Source organism: Carcharodon carcharias, chromosome 35, assembly GCF_017639515.1.
Source record: "Carcharodon carcharias isolate sCarCar2 chromosome 35, sCarCar2.pri, whole genome shotgun sequence".
Lineage (NCBI taxonomy): Eukaryota > Metazoa > Chordata > Chondrichthyes > Lamniformes > Lamnidae > Carcharodon > Carcharodon carcharias.
The window spans coordinates 2221291-2237917 of NC_054501.1; positions in this window are offsets into that span (position 1 = coordinate 2221291).

Below are 16627 nucleotides of genomic sequence, written 5' to 3' on the forward strand. Positions count from 1 at the left end.
TGTAAGCGCCGACAGGCCCTACAACCCTGCTTATCACTGTAACCTCCGACAGCCCCTACACCCCTCCCTATATCTGTAACCTCCTCCAGTCCCTATAACCCTCCCTATCTCTATAACCTCCTCCAGCCCCTACACCCCTCCCTATCTCTGTAACCTCCTCCAGCCCCTATAACCCTCCCTATCTCAGTACCCTCCTCCATCCCCTATAACCCTCCCTGTCTCTAGAACCTGCTCCAGCCGCTACAACCCTCCCTATCTCTGTAACATCCTCAAGACCATACAACCCTCCCTATCTCTGTAACCCCCTCCAGCCACTACACCCCTCACTATCTCTGTATCCTCCTCCAGCCTCTACAACAATCCCTATCTCTGTAACATCCCCCAGCCCCTACAACCCTACCTATCACTGTAACCTCCTCCAGCCCCTACAACCCTCCCTACCTCTGTAACATCCTCCAGCAACTATACCCCTCCCTATATCAGTAAAATCCTACAGCCCCTACAAACATCCCTATCTCGGTAACCTCCTCCAGCCCCTACACTCCTCCCTAACTCTGCAACCTCCTCCAGCCCCTACAATCCTCTCTATCTCTGTAAACTCCTCCAGCACCTATAACCCTCCCTATCTCTGTAACCTCCTCCAGCCCCTACAACCCTCCCTATCTCTGTAACCTCCTACAGACCCAACAAACCTCCCTATCTCTGTAACTACCTCCAGCCCCTACGCCCCTCATTATCTCTGTAATCTGCTCCAGCTCCTACACCCCTCCCTATCTCTGTAACCTCCTCCAGGCCCTACAACCCTCCCTATCTCTGTAACCTCCTCCAGCCCCTACAACCCTCCCTATCTTTGTAACCTCCTCCAGGCCCTACAACCCTCCCTATCTCTGTAACCTCCTCCACAACCTACAACCCTCCCTATCTCTGTAACCTCCTAAACACTCCCTATCTCTGTAACCTCCTACAGACCCAACAAACCTCCCTATCTCTGTAACTACCTCCAGCCCCTACCACTCTCCCTATCTCTGTAACCTCCTACAGCCCCTACAACCGTCCCTATCTCTGTAACCACCTCCAGCCCCTACAACGCTCCCTATCTCTGTAAACACTTCCAGCCCTTACAACCCTCCCTCACTCAGTAACCTCCTCCAGACCATACAACCCTCCCTATCTCTATAACCTCCTCCAGCCCCTACACCCCTCCCTATCTCTGTAACCTCCTCCAGCCCCTACACGCCTCCCTATCTCAGTAACCTGCTCCAGCCCCGAAAACCCTCCCTATCTGTGTAACCTCCTCCAGTCCCTACACTTCTCCCTATCTCTGTAACCTCCTCGGCTCCTACACCCCTCCCTATCTCTGTAACCTCCTCCAGCCGCTAAACCCCTCACTATCTCTGTAAGCTGCTCCAGCCCCTACACCACCACCTATCTGTGTAAACTGCTCCAGTCCCTACACTCCTCCGTATCTCTGTAACCTCCTCCAGCTCCTACAGCCCTCCCTATCTCTGTAACCCCCTCCAGCCCCTACATCCCTCCCTATCTCTGTAAACTCCTACAGGCCCTACAACCCTCCCTATCTCTGTAACATCCTCCAAACCCTACAACCCTCCCTATCTTTTTAGCCTCCTCCAGCCCCTACAACCCTCCATCTCTGTAACCTCCTCCAAAACCTACAACACTCCTTATCACTGTAACCTCCTCCATCCCCTTCACACCTCCTTATCTCTGAAACCTCCTCCAGCCCCTACAACCCTCCCTATCTCTGTAACCTCCTCCACACCCTACAACCCTCCCTATCTCTGTAACCTCCTCCAGCCCCTACAACCCTCCCTATCTCTGTAACTGCCTCCAGCTCCTACAACCCTCCCTGTCTCTGTAACCTCCTCCAGCCCCTATCACTCTCCCTATCTCTGTAACCTCCTACAGCCCCTACAACCCTCACTATCTCTGTAAACACCACCAGCCCGTACAACCCTCCCTTAATCTGTAACCTCCTCCAGTCCATACAACCCTCCCTATCTCTATAAACTCCTCCAGCCCGTACGCCCCTCCCTAGCTCTAACCTCCTCCAGCCACTAAAACCCTCCCTATCTGTCTAACCTCCTCCAGCTCCTATAACCCTCCCTATCTCTGTATCCTCCTCCAGCCCCTACAACACTCCCTATCTCTGTAACCCCCTCCAGCCCCTACAAACCTCCCTATCTCTGTAACATCCTCAAGACCATACAACCCTCCCAATCTCTGTAACCTCCTCCAGCCCCTACACCCCTACCTATCACTTTAACCACCTCCAGCCCCTACACCCTTCCCTATCTCTGTAACCTCCTCCAGCCACTACACCCCTTCCTATCTGTGTAACCTCCTCCAGCCCCTACACCCCTCCCTATATCTGTAATCTCCTCCAGACCAAACAACCCTCCCTATCTCTATAACCTCCTCCAGCCCGTACGCCCCTCCCTATCTCTGTAACCTCCTCCAGCCCCGATAACCCTCCCTATCTCAGTACCCTCCTCCAGCTCCTATAACCCTCCCTGTCTCTATAACCTGCTCCAGCCGCTACAACCCTCCCTATCTCTGTAACATCCTCAAGACCATACAACCCTCCCTATCTCTGTAACCTTCTCCAACCCCTACAACCCTCTCTTTCAATGAAACCTCCTCCAGCCCCTGCAACACTCCCTATCTCTGTAACCTTCTTAAGCCCCTACACCCCTGCCTATCTCTGTAACTTCCTCCAACCCCCACAACCCTCACTATCTCTGTCACCTCCTCCGGCCCTTACAACCCTCTCTTTCTCTGTAACCTCCTCCTGCCCCTACAGCAATCCCTATCTCTGTAACCTCCTCTAGCCCCTACACCGCTCCCTATCTCTGTAAACACCTCCAGCCCCTACACCCCTCCCTATCTCTGTAACCTGCTCCAGCCCCTACACACCTCCCTATCTCTGTAAACTCCTCCAGCTCCTACACACCTCCCTATCTCTGTAACCTCCTCCAGCCCCTACAACTCTCCCTATCACGGTAGCCTCCTCCAGCCCCTACACGCCTCCCTATCTCTGTAACCTCCTCCAGCCCCTACAACCCTCTCTATCTCTAAACTCCTCCAGCCCCTACAACCCTCCCTAGCTCTGTAACATCCTCCAGCCCCGACAACCCTCCCTATCTGTGTAATATCGTCCACCCCCTACAACCCTCCCTATCTCTGTAACCTTCTACAGCACCTACAACTCTCCCTTTCTCTGTAACTACCTCCAGACCCTGCAACCCACCCTATCTCTGTAACCACCTCCAGCCCCTACACCCCTCCCTATCTCTGTAAACTCCTCCAGCCCCTATAACTCTCCCTAACTCTGTAACCTCCTCCAGCCCCTACAACTCTCACTATCTCTGTAACCACTTCCAGCCCCTACTCCGCTCCCTATCTCATTAACCTCCTCCAGCCCCTACACCCCTCCCCAAATCTGTAACCTCCTCCAGCCACGACAACCCTCCCTATCTCTGTAACCTCCTCCAGCCCCTATCACTCTCCCTATCTCTGTAACCTCCTACAGCCCCTACAAACCTCACTATCTCTGTAAAAACCACCAGCCCGTACAACCCTCCCTTAATCAGTAACCTCCTGCAGTCCATACAACCCTCCCTATCTCTATAAACTCCTCCAGCCCGTACGCCCCTCCCTAACTCTAACCTCCTCCAGCCACTAAAACCCTCCCTATCTCTCTAACCTCCTCCAGCTCCTATAACCCTCCCTATCTCTGTATCCTCCTCCAGCCACTACAACACTCCCTATCTCTGTAACCCCCTCCAGCCCCCTACACCCCTACCTATCACTTTAACCACCTCCAGCCCCTACACCCTTCCCTATCGCTGTAACCTCCTCCAGCGCCTACACCCCTCTCTATCTCTGTAACATTCTCCCACCCCTGCAACCCTCCCTATCTCTGTAACCTCCTCCAGCCCCTACAAACCTCACTATATCTGTCACCTCCTCCGGCCCTTACAATCCTCCCTATCTCTGTAACATCCTCCGGTCCCTACAACTCTCCCTATTTATGTAAGTCCAGCCACTACGCCCCTCCCTATCTCTGTACCCTCCGGCAGCCCCTACAACCCTCCCTATCTCTGTAACCTCCTCCAGCCCCTACAGCAATCCCTATCTCTGTAACCTCCTCCAGTCCCTACACCCCTCCCTATCTCTGTAAACACCTCCAGCCCCTACACCCCTCCCAATTTCTGTATCCTCCTCCAGGACCGTCCACCCTCCATATCTCTGTCACCTCCTCCAACCCGAACACACAAACTCTCTCTGTCACCTCCTCCAGCCCCTACAAACCTGCTTATCACTGTAACCTCCGACAGCCCCTACAGCCCTCCCTATATCTGTAATCTCCTCCAGACCAAACAACCCTCCCTATCTCTGTAACCTCCTCCAGCCCCTATAACCCTCCCTATCCCAGTACCCTCTTCCAGCTCCTATAAACCTCCCTGTCTCTATAACCTGCTCCAGCCGCTACAACCCTCCCTATCTCTGTAACATCCTCAAGACCATACAACCCTCCCTATCTCTGTAACCTCCTCCAGCCACTACACCCCTCACTATCTCTGTATCCTCCTCCAGCCTCTATAACAATCCCTATCTCTGTAACATTCCCCGGCCCACTACACCCCTACCTATCACTGTAACCTCCTCCAGCCCCTACAACCCTCCCTATCTCTGTAACATCCTCCAGCAACTACACCCCTCCCTATATCAGTAAACTCCTACAGCCCCTACAAACATCCCTATCTCGGTAACCTCCTCCAGCCCCTACACCCCTCCCTAACTCTGCAACCTCCTGCAGCCCCTACAACCCTCTCTATCTCTGTAAACTCCTCCAGCCCCTATAACCCTCCCTATCTCTGTAACCTCCTCCAGCCCCTACAACCCTCCCTATCTCTGTAACCTCCTCCAGCCCCTACACCCCTCCCTATCACTGTAACCTCCTCCAGCCCCTACACCCCTCACTATCTCTGTAATCTGCTCCAGCCCCTACACCCCTATTATAGAGAATAGCAGCCGCTGTGTATATTATAGAGAATAAAAGCCCCTGTGTATATTGTAGAGAATAGCATTACCTGCCTGTTTCTAATTGAGAATAGCAGCCCATGTGAATATTAAAGAGAATAGCAGTCCCTGTGTATATTATAGAGAAGAGCAATCCCTGTGTATATTATAGAGAATAGCAACCCCTGTGTATATTATAGAGAATAGCAGCCCCTGTGTATATTATAGAGAATAGTAGCCCCTTTGTATGTTATAAAGAATTGCAGCCCCTGTGTATATTATAGAGAATAGCAGTCCCTGTGTATATTATAGAGAATAGCAGACCATGTGTATATTATGGAGAATAGCAGCCGCTAAGAATATTATAGAGAATAGCATTACATGTCTGTTTCTTATCGAGCATAGCAGCCCATGTGAATATTATAGAGAATAGCAGTCGCTGTGTATATTATAATGAAGAGCAGCCTCTGTGTATATTATGGAGAACAGCAGTCCCTTTGTTAATTATAGAGAATAGCTGTCCCAGTGTATAATATAGAGAATAGCAGCCCCTGTGTATATTGTAGATAATATCAGCCCCTGTGTATATTATTGAGAATAGTAGTCCCTGTGTATATTGTAGAGAATAACAGCCCCTGTGTAATTTATAGAGAATAGCAGTCCCAGTGTATAGTATAGTGAATAGCAGCCCCTGTGTATATTATAGAGAACAGCTGCCGCTGTGTATATTATAGAGGATATCAGCCCCTTTGTATATTATAGAGCATAGCAGCTCCTGTCTATATTATTGAGCATTGCAGCCCCTGTCTATATGATATTGAATAGCAGACACTGTGTATATTATAGAGAATGGCAGCCCCTGTGTATATTATAGAGAATAGCCTTCCCTGTGTATATTATAGATAATAGCAGCCCCTGTGTATATTGTAGAGAATATCAGCCCCTGTGTATATTGTAGAGAATATCAGCCCCTGTGTATATTATTGAGAATAGCAGACCACGAGTATATTATAGAGAATAGCAGTCCCTGTGTATATTATAGAGAATAGCATTCCTGCCTGTTTCTAATTGAGAATAGCAGCCCATGTGAATATTAAAGAGAATAGCAGTCCCTGTGTATATTATAGAGAAGAGCAATCCCTGTGTATATTATAGAGAATAGCAACCCCTGTGTAAATTATAGAGAATAGCAACCCCTGTGTATATTATAGAGAGTAGCAGCCCCTGTGTATATTTTAGAGAATAGCAGCCGCTGTGTGTATTATAGAGAATAGCATTACCTGTCTGTTTCTTATTGAGAATAGCAGCAAAAGTGAATATTATAGAGAATTGCAGTCCCTGTGTATATTATAATGAAGAGCAACCTCTGTGTATATTATAGAGAAGAGCAGTCCCTGTGTATATTATAAAGAATAGCAATCCCTGTGTATATTATGGAGAATAGCAGGCCCTGTGCATATTATAGAGAATAGCGGTCCCTATGTATATTGTAGAATCGCAGCCCCTGTGCATATTATAGAGAATAGCAGCCGCTGTGTATATTATAGAGAATAGGAGCCCCTGTGTATATTAAAGAGAATCGCTGACCCTGTGTATATTATAGAGAATCGCAGCCGCCGTGTATATTATAGAGAATAGCAGCCCCTGTGTATATTATAGAGAATAGCCTTCCCTGTGTATATTATAGATAATAGCAGCCCCTGTGTATATTATAGAGAATAGCCTTCCCTGTGTATATTATACATAATAGCAGCCCCTGTGTATATTGTAGAGAATATCAGCCCCTGTGTATATTATTGAGAATTGCAAACCACGTGTATATTATAGAGAATAGCAGTCCCTGTGTATATTACAGGGAATAGCAGCCGCTGTGTATATTGTAGAGAATAAAAGCCCCTGTGTATATTATAGAGAATAGCATTACCTGCCTGTTTCTAATTGAGAATAGCAGCCCATGTGAATATTAAAGAGAATAGCTGTCCCTGTGTATATTCTAGAGAAGAGCAATCCCTGTGTATATTATAGAGAAGAGCAGTCCCTGTGTATGTTATAGAGAATAGCAGCACCTGTGTATATTATAGAGAATAGCAGTCCCTGTGTATATTATGGAGAATAGCAGACCATGTGTATATTATAGAGAATAGCATCCCCTGTGTAAATGATAGAGAATAGCTGCCGCTGTGTATATTATAGAGAATATGAGCCCCTGTGTATATTATAGAGAATAGCAGCCCCTTTGTATGTTATAGTGAATAGCAGCCCCTGTGTATATTATAGAGAACAGCAGTCCCTGTGGATATTATAGAGAATAGCATTACCTGTCTGTTTCTTATCGAGCATAGCAGCCCATGTGAATATTATTGAGAATAGCAGTCCCTGTGTATATTATAATGAAGAGCAGCCTCTGTGTATATTATAGAGAACAGCAGTCCCTGTGTAATTTATAGAGAATAGCTGTCCCAGTGTATAATATAGAGAATAGCAGCCCCTGTGTTTATTGTAGAGAATATCAGCCCCTGTGTATATTATTGAGAAAAGCAGTCCCTGTGTATATTATAGAGAATAACAGCCCCTGTGTAATTTATAGAGAATAGCAGTCCCAGTGTATAGTATAGTGAATAGCAGACCCTGTGTATATTATAGAGAATAGCTGCCGCTGTGTAAATTATAGAGAACAGCTGCCATTGTGTATATTATAGAGAATATCAGCCCCTTTGTATATTATAGAGAATAGCAGTCCCTGTGTAATTTATAGAGAATAGCAGTCCCAGTGTATAGTATAGTGAATAACAGCCCCTGTGTATATTTTAGAGAATAGCAGCCCCTGTGTAAATTATAGAGAACAGCTGCCATTGTGTATATTATAGAGAATATCAGCCCCTTTGTATATTATAGAGAATAGCAGTCCCTGTGTAAATTATAGAGAATACCAACCCTTGTATATTATAGTGAATAGCAGCCCCTGTGTAAATTAGAGAGAATAGTAGTCCCTGTGTAAACTATGGAGAATAGCAGTCCCTGTGTATATTATAGAGAATAGCATTCCCTGTGTAAATTATAGAGAATAGCAATCCCAGTGTATATTATATAGAATAGCAGCCCCTGTGTATATTATAGAGAATAGCAGCCCCTGTGTATATTATAGAGAATATCAGCCCCTGTGTATATTATAGAGAATAGCAGCCCCTGGGTATATTATAATGAAGAGCAGCCTCTGTGTATATTATCGAGAATAGCCATCCCTCTGTATAATATAGAATAGCAGCCACTGTCTATATTATAGAGAAAAGCAGCCCCTGTGTAAATTATAGAGAATAGCAACCGGTGTGTATATTATTAAGAATAGCATTACCTGTGTTTTTTATAGAGAGAATCGCAGCCCCTGTGTATATTATAGAGAACAGCAGTCCCTGTGTAAATTATAGAGAACAGCAGTCCCTGTGTAAATTATAGAGAATAGCAGTCCGTGTGTATATTATAGAGAAGAGCAGACCCTGTGTATATTATAGAGAATAGCAATCCCTGTGTATATTATCGAGAATAGCAGCCCCTGTGCATATTATAGAGAATAGCGGTCCCTATGTATATTATAGAGAACAGCTGCCATTGTGTATATTATAGGGAATATCAGCCCCTTTGTATATTATAGAGAATAGCAGTCCCTGTGTAAATTATAGAGAATACCAACCCTTGTATATTATAGTGAATAGCAGCCCCTGTGTAAATTAGAGAGAATAGTAGTCCCTGTGTAAACTATGGAGAATAGCAGTCCCTGTGTATATTATAGAGAATAGCATTCCCTGTGTAAATTATAGAGAATAGCAATCCCAGTGTATATTATAGAGAATAGCAGCCCCTGTGTATATTATAGAGAATAGCAGCCGCTGTGTATATTATAGAGAATATCAGCCCCTGTGTATATTATAGAGAATAGCAGCCCCTGGGTATATTATAATGAAGAGCAGCCTCTGTGTATATTATCGAGAATAGCCATCCCTCTGTATAATATAGAATAGCAGCCACTGTCTATATTATAGAGAAAAGCAGCCCCTGTGTAAATTATAGAGAATAGCAACCGGTGTGTATATTATTAAGAATAGCATTACCTGTGTTTTTTATAGAGAGAATCGCAGCCCCTGTGTATATTATAGAGAACAGCAGTCCCTGTGTAAATTATAGAGAACAGCAGTCCCTGTGTAAATTATAGAGAATAGCAGTCCGTGTGTATATTATAGAGAAGAGCAGACCCTGTGTATATTATAGAGAATAGCAATCCCTGTGCATATTATCGAGAATAGCAGCCCCTGTGCATATTATAGAGAATAGCGGTCCCTATGTATATTATAGAATAGCAGCCCCTGTGTATATTATAGAGCATAGCAGTCCCTGTCTTTATTATTGAGTTTAGCAGCCCCTGTCTATATTATAGTGAATAGCAGACACTGTGTATATTGTAGAGAATAACCTGCCCTGTGTATATTATAGAGAATAGCAGCCCCTTTGCATGCTATAAAGAATTGCAGCCCCTGTGTATCTTATAGAGAATAGCAGTCGCTATGTATATTATAGAGAATAGCAGACCATGTGTATATTATAGAGAATAGCAGCCGCTGAGTATATTATAGAGAATAGCATTACCTGTCTGTTTCTTATCGAGCATAGCAGCCCATGTGAATATTATAGAGAATAGCAGTCCATGTGTATATTATAATGAAGAGCAGCCTCTGTGTACATTCTAGAGAACAGCAGTCCCTTTGTTATTTGTAGAGAGTAGCAGCCCCTGTGTATATTGTAGAGAATATCAGCCCCTGTGTATATTATTGAGAATAGAAGTTCCTGTGTATATTATAGAGAATAACAGCCCTTGTGTAATTTATAGAGAATAGCTTTCCTAGTGTATAGTATAGTGAATAGCAGCCCCTGTGTATATTATATAGAATAGCTGCCGCTGTGTATATTATAGAGAATATCAGCCCCTTTGTATATTATAGAGCATAGCAGCTCCTGTCTATATTATTGAGCATTGCAGCCCCTGTCTATATGATATTGAATAGCAGACACTGTGTATATTATAGAGCATAGCAGTCCCTTTCTTTATTATTGAGTTTAGCAGCCCCTGTCTATATTATAGTGAGTAGCAGACACTGTGTATATTGCAGAGAATAACCTGCCTTGTGTATATTATAGAGAATAGCAGCCCCTTTGCATGTTATAAAGAATTGCAGCCCCTGTGTATCTTATAGACAATAGCAGTCCCTGTGTATATTATAGAGAATAGCAGACCATGTGTATATTATAGAGAATAGCAGCCGCTGAGTATATTATAGAGAATAGCATTACCTGTCTGTTTCTTATCGAGCATAGCAGCCCATGTGAATATTATAGAGAATAGCAGTCCCTGTGTATATTATAATGAAGAGCAGCCTCTGTGTATATTCTAGAGAACAGCAGTCCCTTTGTTATTTATAGAGAGTATCAGCCCCTGTGTATATTGTAGAGAATATCAGCCCCTGTGTATATTATTGAGAATAGAAGTTCCTGTGTATATTATAGAGAATAACAGCCCCTGTGTAATTTAGAGAGAATAGCAGTCCCAGTGTATAGTATAGTGAATAGCAGCCCCTGTGTATATTATAGAGAATAGCTGCCGCTGTGTATATTATAGAGAATATCAGCCCCTTTGTATATTATAGAGCATAGCAGCTCCTGTCTATATTATTGAGCATTGCAGCCCCTGTCTATATGATATTGAATAGCAGACACTGTGTATATTATAGAGAATGGCAGCCCCTGTGTATATTGTAGAGAATAGCAGTCCCTGTGTATATTATGGAGAATAGCATTCCTTGTATAAATTATAGAGAATAGCAATCCCAGTGTATATTATAGAGATTAGCAGCCCCTGTGTATATTATAAAGAATAGCAGCCCCTGTGCATATTATACAGAATAGCAGCCCATGTTTATATTACACAGAATAACAGCCCCTGTGTAAATTATAGAGAATAGCAGTCCCTGTGAATATTATGGAGAATAGCATTCCCTGTGTAAATTATAGAGAATAGCAATCCCAGTGTATATTATAGAGAATAGCAGCCCCTGTGTATATTATAGAGAATAGCAGCCTCTGTGTATATTATAGAGAATAGCAACCCCTGTGTATATTATAGAGAATAGCTGCCCCTTGGTATATTATAGAGAATAGCAGTCCCTGTGTATATTATCGAGAATAGGATTCCCTGTGTATATTAAAGAGAATCGCAGACCCTGTGTATATTATAGAGAATAGCCTTCCCTGTGTATATTAGAGATAATAGCAGCCCCTGTGTATATTGTAGAGAATATCAGCCCCTGTGTATATTATTGAGAATTGCAAACCACGTGTATATTATAGAGAATAGCAGTCCCTGTGTATATTATAGAGAATAGCAGCCGCTGTGTATATTATAGAGAATAAAAGCCCCTGTGTATATTATAGAGAATAGCATTACCTGCCTGTTTCTAATTGAGAATAGCAGCCCATGTGAATATTAAAGAGAATAGCAGTCCCTGTATATATTATAGAGAAGAGCAATCCCTGTGTATATTATAGAGAATAGCAACCCCTGTGTATATTATAGAGAATAGCAGCCCCTGTGTATGTTATAGAGAATAGCAGTCCCTGTGTATATTATGGAGAATAGCAGACCATGTGTATATTATAGAGAATAGCATCCCCTGTGTAAATTATCGAGAATAGCTGCCGCTGTGTATATTGTAGAGAATATCAGCCCCTGTGTATATTATAGAGAATAGCAGCACCTTTGTATGTTATAGTAAATAGCAGCCCCTGTGTATATTATAGAGAACAGCAGTCCCTGTGGATATTATAGAGAATAGCATTACCTGTCTGTTTCTTATCGAGCATAGCAGCCCATGTGAATATTATTGAGAATAGCAGTCCCTGTGTATATTATAATGAAGAGCAGCCTCTGTGTATATTATAGAGAACAGCAGTCCTTGTGTAATTTATAGAGAATAGCTGTCCCAGTGTATAATATAGAGAATAGCAGCCCCTGTGTTTATTGTAGAGAATATCAGCCCCTGTGTATATTATTGAGAAAAGCAGTCCCTGTGTATATTATAGAGAATAACAGCCCCTTTGTAATTTATAGAGAATAGCAGTCCCAGTGTATAGTATAGTGAATAGCAGACCCTGTGTATATTATAGAGAATAGCTGCCGCTGTGTATATTATAGAGAATATCAGCCCCTTTGTATATTATAGAGAATAGCAGTCCCTGTGTAAATTATAGAGAATATCAACCCCTGTGTATATTATAGTGAATAGCAGCCCCTGTGTAAATTATAGAGAATAGTAGTCCCTGTGTAAACTATGGAGAATAGCAGTCCCTGTGTATATTATAGAGAATAGCATTCCCTGTGTAAATTATAGAGAATAGCAATCCCAGTGTATATTATAGAGAATAGCAGCCCCTGTGTATATTATAGAGAATAGCAGCCCCTGGGTATATTATAGAGAATAGCAGCCCCTGGGTATATTATAACGAAGAGCAGCCTCTGTGTATATTATCGAGAATAGCCGTCCCTCTGTATAATATAGAATAGCAGCCACTGTCTATATTATAGAGAATAGCAGCCCCTGTGTAAATTATAGAGAATAGCAACCGGTGTTTATATTATTGAGAATAGCATTACCTGTGTTTTTCATATAGAGAATCGCAGTCCCTGTGTAAATTATAGAGAATAGCAGTCCATGTGTATATTATAGAGAAGAGCAGTCCCTGTGTATGTTATAGAGAATAGCAATCCCTGTGTATATTATCAAGAATAGCAGCCCCTGTGCATATTATAGAGAATAGCGGTCCCTATGTATATTATAGAATAGCAGCCCCTGTGTATATTATAGAGCATAGCAGTCCCTGTCTTTATTATTGAGTTTAGCAGCCCCTGTCTATGTTATAGTGAATAGCAGACACTGTGTATATTGTAGAGAATAACCTGCCCTGTGTATATTATAGAGAATAGCAGCCCATTTGCATGTTATAAAGAATTGCAGCCCCTGTGTATCTTATAGAGAATAGCAGTCCCTGTGTATATTATAGAGAATAGCAGACCATGTGTATGTTATAGAGAATAGCAGCCGCTGAGTATATTATAGAGAATAGCATTACCTGTCTGTTTCTTATCGAGCATAGCAGCCCATGTGAATATTATAGAGAATAGCAGTCCCTGTGTATATTATAATGAAGAGCAGCCTCTGTGTATATTCTAGAGAACAGCAGTCCCTTTGTTATTTATAGAGAATAGCTGTCCCAGTGTATAATATAGAGAGTAGCAGCCCCTGTGTATATTGCAGAGAATATCAGCCCCTGTGTATATTATTGAGAATAGAAGTTCCTGTGTATATTATAGAGAATAACAGCCCCTGTGTAATTTATAGAGAATAGCAGTCCCAGTGTATAGTATAGTGAATAGCAGCCCCTGTGTATATTATAGAGAACAGCTGCCGCTGTGTATATTATAGAGAATATCAGCCCCTTTGTATATTATAGAGCATAGCAGCTCCTGTCTATATTATTGAGCATTGCAGCCCCTGTCTATATGATATTGAATAGAAGACACTGTATATTATAGAGAATGGCAGCCCCTGTGTATATTGTAGAGAATAGCAGTCCCTGTGTATATTATGGAGAATAGCATTCCCTGTATAAATTATAGAGAATAGCAATCCCAGTGTATATTATAGAGAATAGCAGCCCCTGTGTATATTATAGAGAATAGCAGCCCCTGTGTATATTATACAGAATAGCAGCCCATGTTTATATTATACAGAATAACAGCCCCTGTGTAAATTATAGAGAATAGTAGTCCCTGTGTAAACTATAGAGAATAGCAGTCCCTGTGTATATTATGGAGAATAGCATTCCCTGTGTAAATTATAGAGAATAGCAATCCCAGTGTATATTATAGAGAACAGCAGTCCCTGTGTAAACTATAGAGAATAGCAGTCCGTGTGTGTATTATACAGAAGAGCAGTCCCTGTGTAAATGATAGAGAATAGCTGCCGCTGTGTATATTATAGAGAATAAAAGCCCCTGTGTATATTATAGAGAATAGCATTACCTGCCTGTTTCTAATTGAGAATAGCAGCCCCTGTGTATATTATGGAGAATAGCAGACCATGTGTATATTATAGAGAATAGCATCCCCTGTGTAAATGATAGAGAATAGCTGCCGCTGTGTATATTATAGAGAATATCAGCCCCTGTGTATATTATAGAGAATAGCAGCCCCTTTGTATGTTATAGTGAATAGCAGCCCCTGTGTATTTTATAGAGAACAGCAGTCCCTGTGGATATTATAGAGAATAGCATTACCTGTCTGTTTCTTATCGAGCATAGCAGCCCATGTGAATATTATTGAGAATAGCAGTCCCTGTGTATATTATAATGAAGAGCAGCCTCTGTGTATATTATAGAGAACAGTAGTCCCAGTGTATAATATAGAGAATAGCAGTCCCTGTGTATATTATGGAGAATAGCATTCCCTGTGTAAATTATAGAGATTAGCAATCCCAGTGTATATTATAGAGAACAGCAGTCCATGTGTATATTATAATGAAGAGCAGCCTCTGTGTACATTCTAGAGAACAGCAGTCCCTTTGTTATTTGTAGAGAGTAGCAGCCCCTCTGTATATTGTAGAGAATATCAGCCCCTGTGTATATTATTGAGAATAGAAGTTCCTGTGTATATTATAGAGAATAACAGCCCTTGTGTAATTTATAGAGAATAGCTTTCCTAGTGTATAGTATAGTGAATAGCAGCCCCTGTGTATATTATATAGAATAGCTGCCGCTGTGTATATTATAGAGAATATCAGCCCCTTTGTATATTATAGAGCATAGCAGCTCCTGTCTATATTATTGAGCATTGCAGCCCCTGTCTATATGATATTGAATAGCAGACACTGTGTATATTATAGAGCATAGCAGTCCCTTTCTTTATTATTGAGTTTAGCAGCCCCTGTCTATATTATAGTGAGTAGCAGACACTGTGTATATTGCAGAGAATAACCTGCCTTGTGTATATTATAGAGAATAGCAGCCCCTTTGCATGTTATAAAGAATTGCAGCCCCTGTGTATCTTATAGACAATAGCAGTCCCTGTGTATATTATAGAGAATAGCAGACCATGTGTATATTATAGAGAATAGCAGCCGCTGAGTATATTATAGAGAATAGCATTACCTGTCTGTTTCTTATCGAGCATAGCAGCCCATGTGAATATTATAGAGAATAGCAGTCCCTGTGTATATTATAATGAAGAGCAGCCTCTGTGTATATTCTAGAGAACAGCAGTCCCTTTGTTATTTATAGAGAGTATCAGCCCCTGTGTATATTGTAGAGAATATCAGCCCCTGTGTATATTATTGAGAATAGAAGTTCCTGTGTATATTATAGAGAATAACAGCCCCTGTGTAATTTAGAGAGAATAGCAGTCCCAGTGTATAGTATAGTGAATAGCAGCCCCTGTGTATATTATAGAGAATAGCTGCCGCTGTGTATATTATAGAGAATATCAGCCCCTTTGTATATTATAGAGCATAGCAGCTCCTGTCTATATTATTGAGCATTGCAGCCCCTGTCTATATGATATTGAATAGCAGACACTGTGTATATTATAGAGAATGGCAGCCCCTGTGTATATTGTAGAGAATAGCAGTCCCTGTGTATATTATGGAGAATAGCATTCCTTGTATAAATTATAGAGAATAGCAATCCCAGTGTATATTATAGAGATTAGCAGCCCCTGTGTATATTATAAAGAATAGCAGCCCCTGTGCATATTATACAGAATAGCAGCCCATGTTTATATTACACAGAATAACAGCCCCTGTGTAAATTATAGAGAATAGCAGTCCCTGTGAATATTATGGAGAATAGCATTCCCTGTGTAAATTATAGAGAATAGCAATCCCAGTGTATATTATAGAGAATAGCAGCCCCTGTGTATATTATAGAGAATAGCAGCCTCTGTGTATATTATAGAGAATAGCAACCCCTGTGTATATTATAGAGAATAGCTGCCCCTTGGTATATTATAGAGAATAGCAGTCCCTGTGTATATTATCGAGAATAGGATTCCCTGTGTATATTAAAGAGAATCGCAGACCCTGTGTATATTATAGAGAATAGCCTTCCCTGTGTATATTAGAGATAATAGCAGCCCCTGTGTATATTGTAGAGAATATCAGCCCCTGTGTATATTATTGAGAATTGCAAACCACGTGTATATTATAGAGAATAGCAGTCCCTGTGTATATTATAGAGAATAGCAGCCGCTGTGTATATTATAGAGAATATCAGCCCCTTTGTATATTATAGAGAATAGCATTACCTGCCTGTTTCTAATTGAGAATAGCAGCCCATGTGAATATTAAAGAGAATAGCAGTCCCTGTATATATTATAGAGAAGAGCAATCCCTGTGTATATTATAGAGAATAGCAACCCCTGTGTATATTATAGAGAATAGCAGCCCCTGTGTATGTTATAGAGAATAGCAGTCCCTGTGTATATTATGGA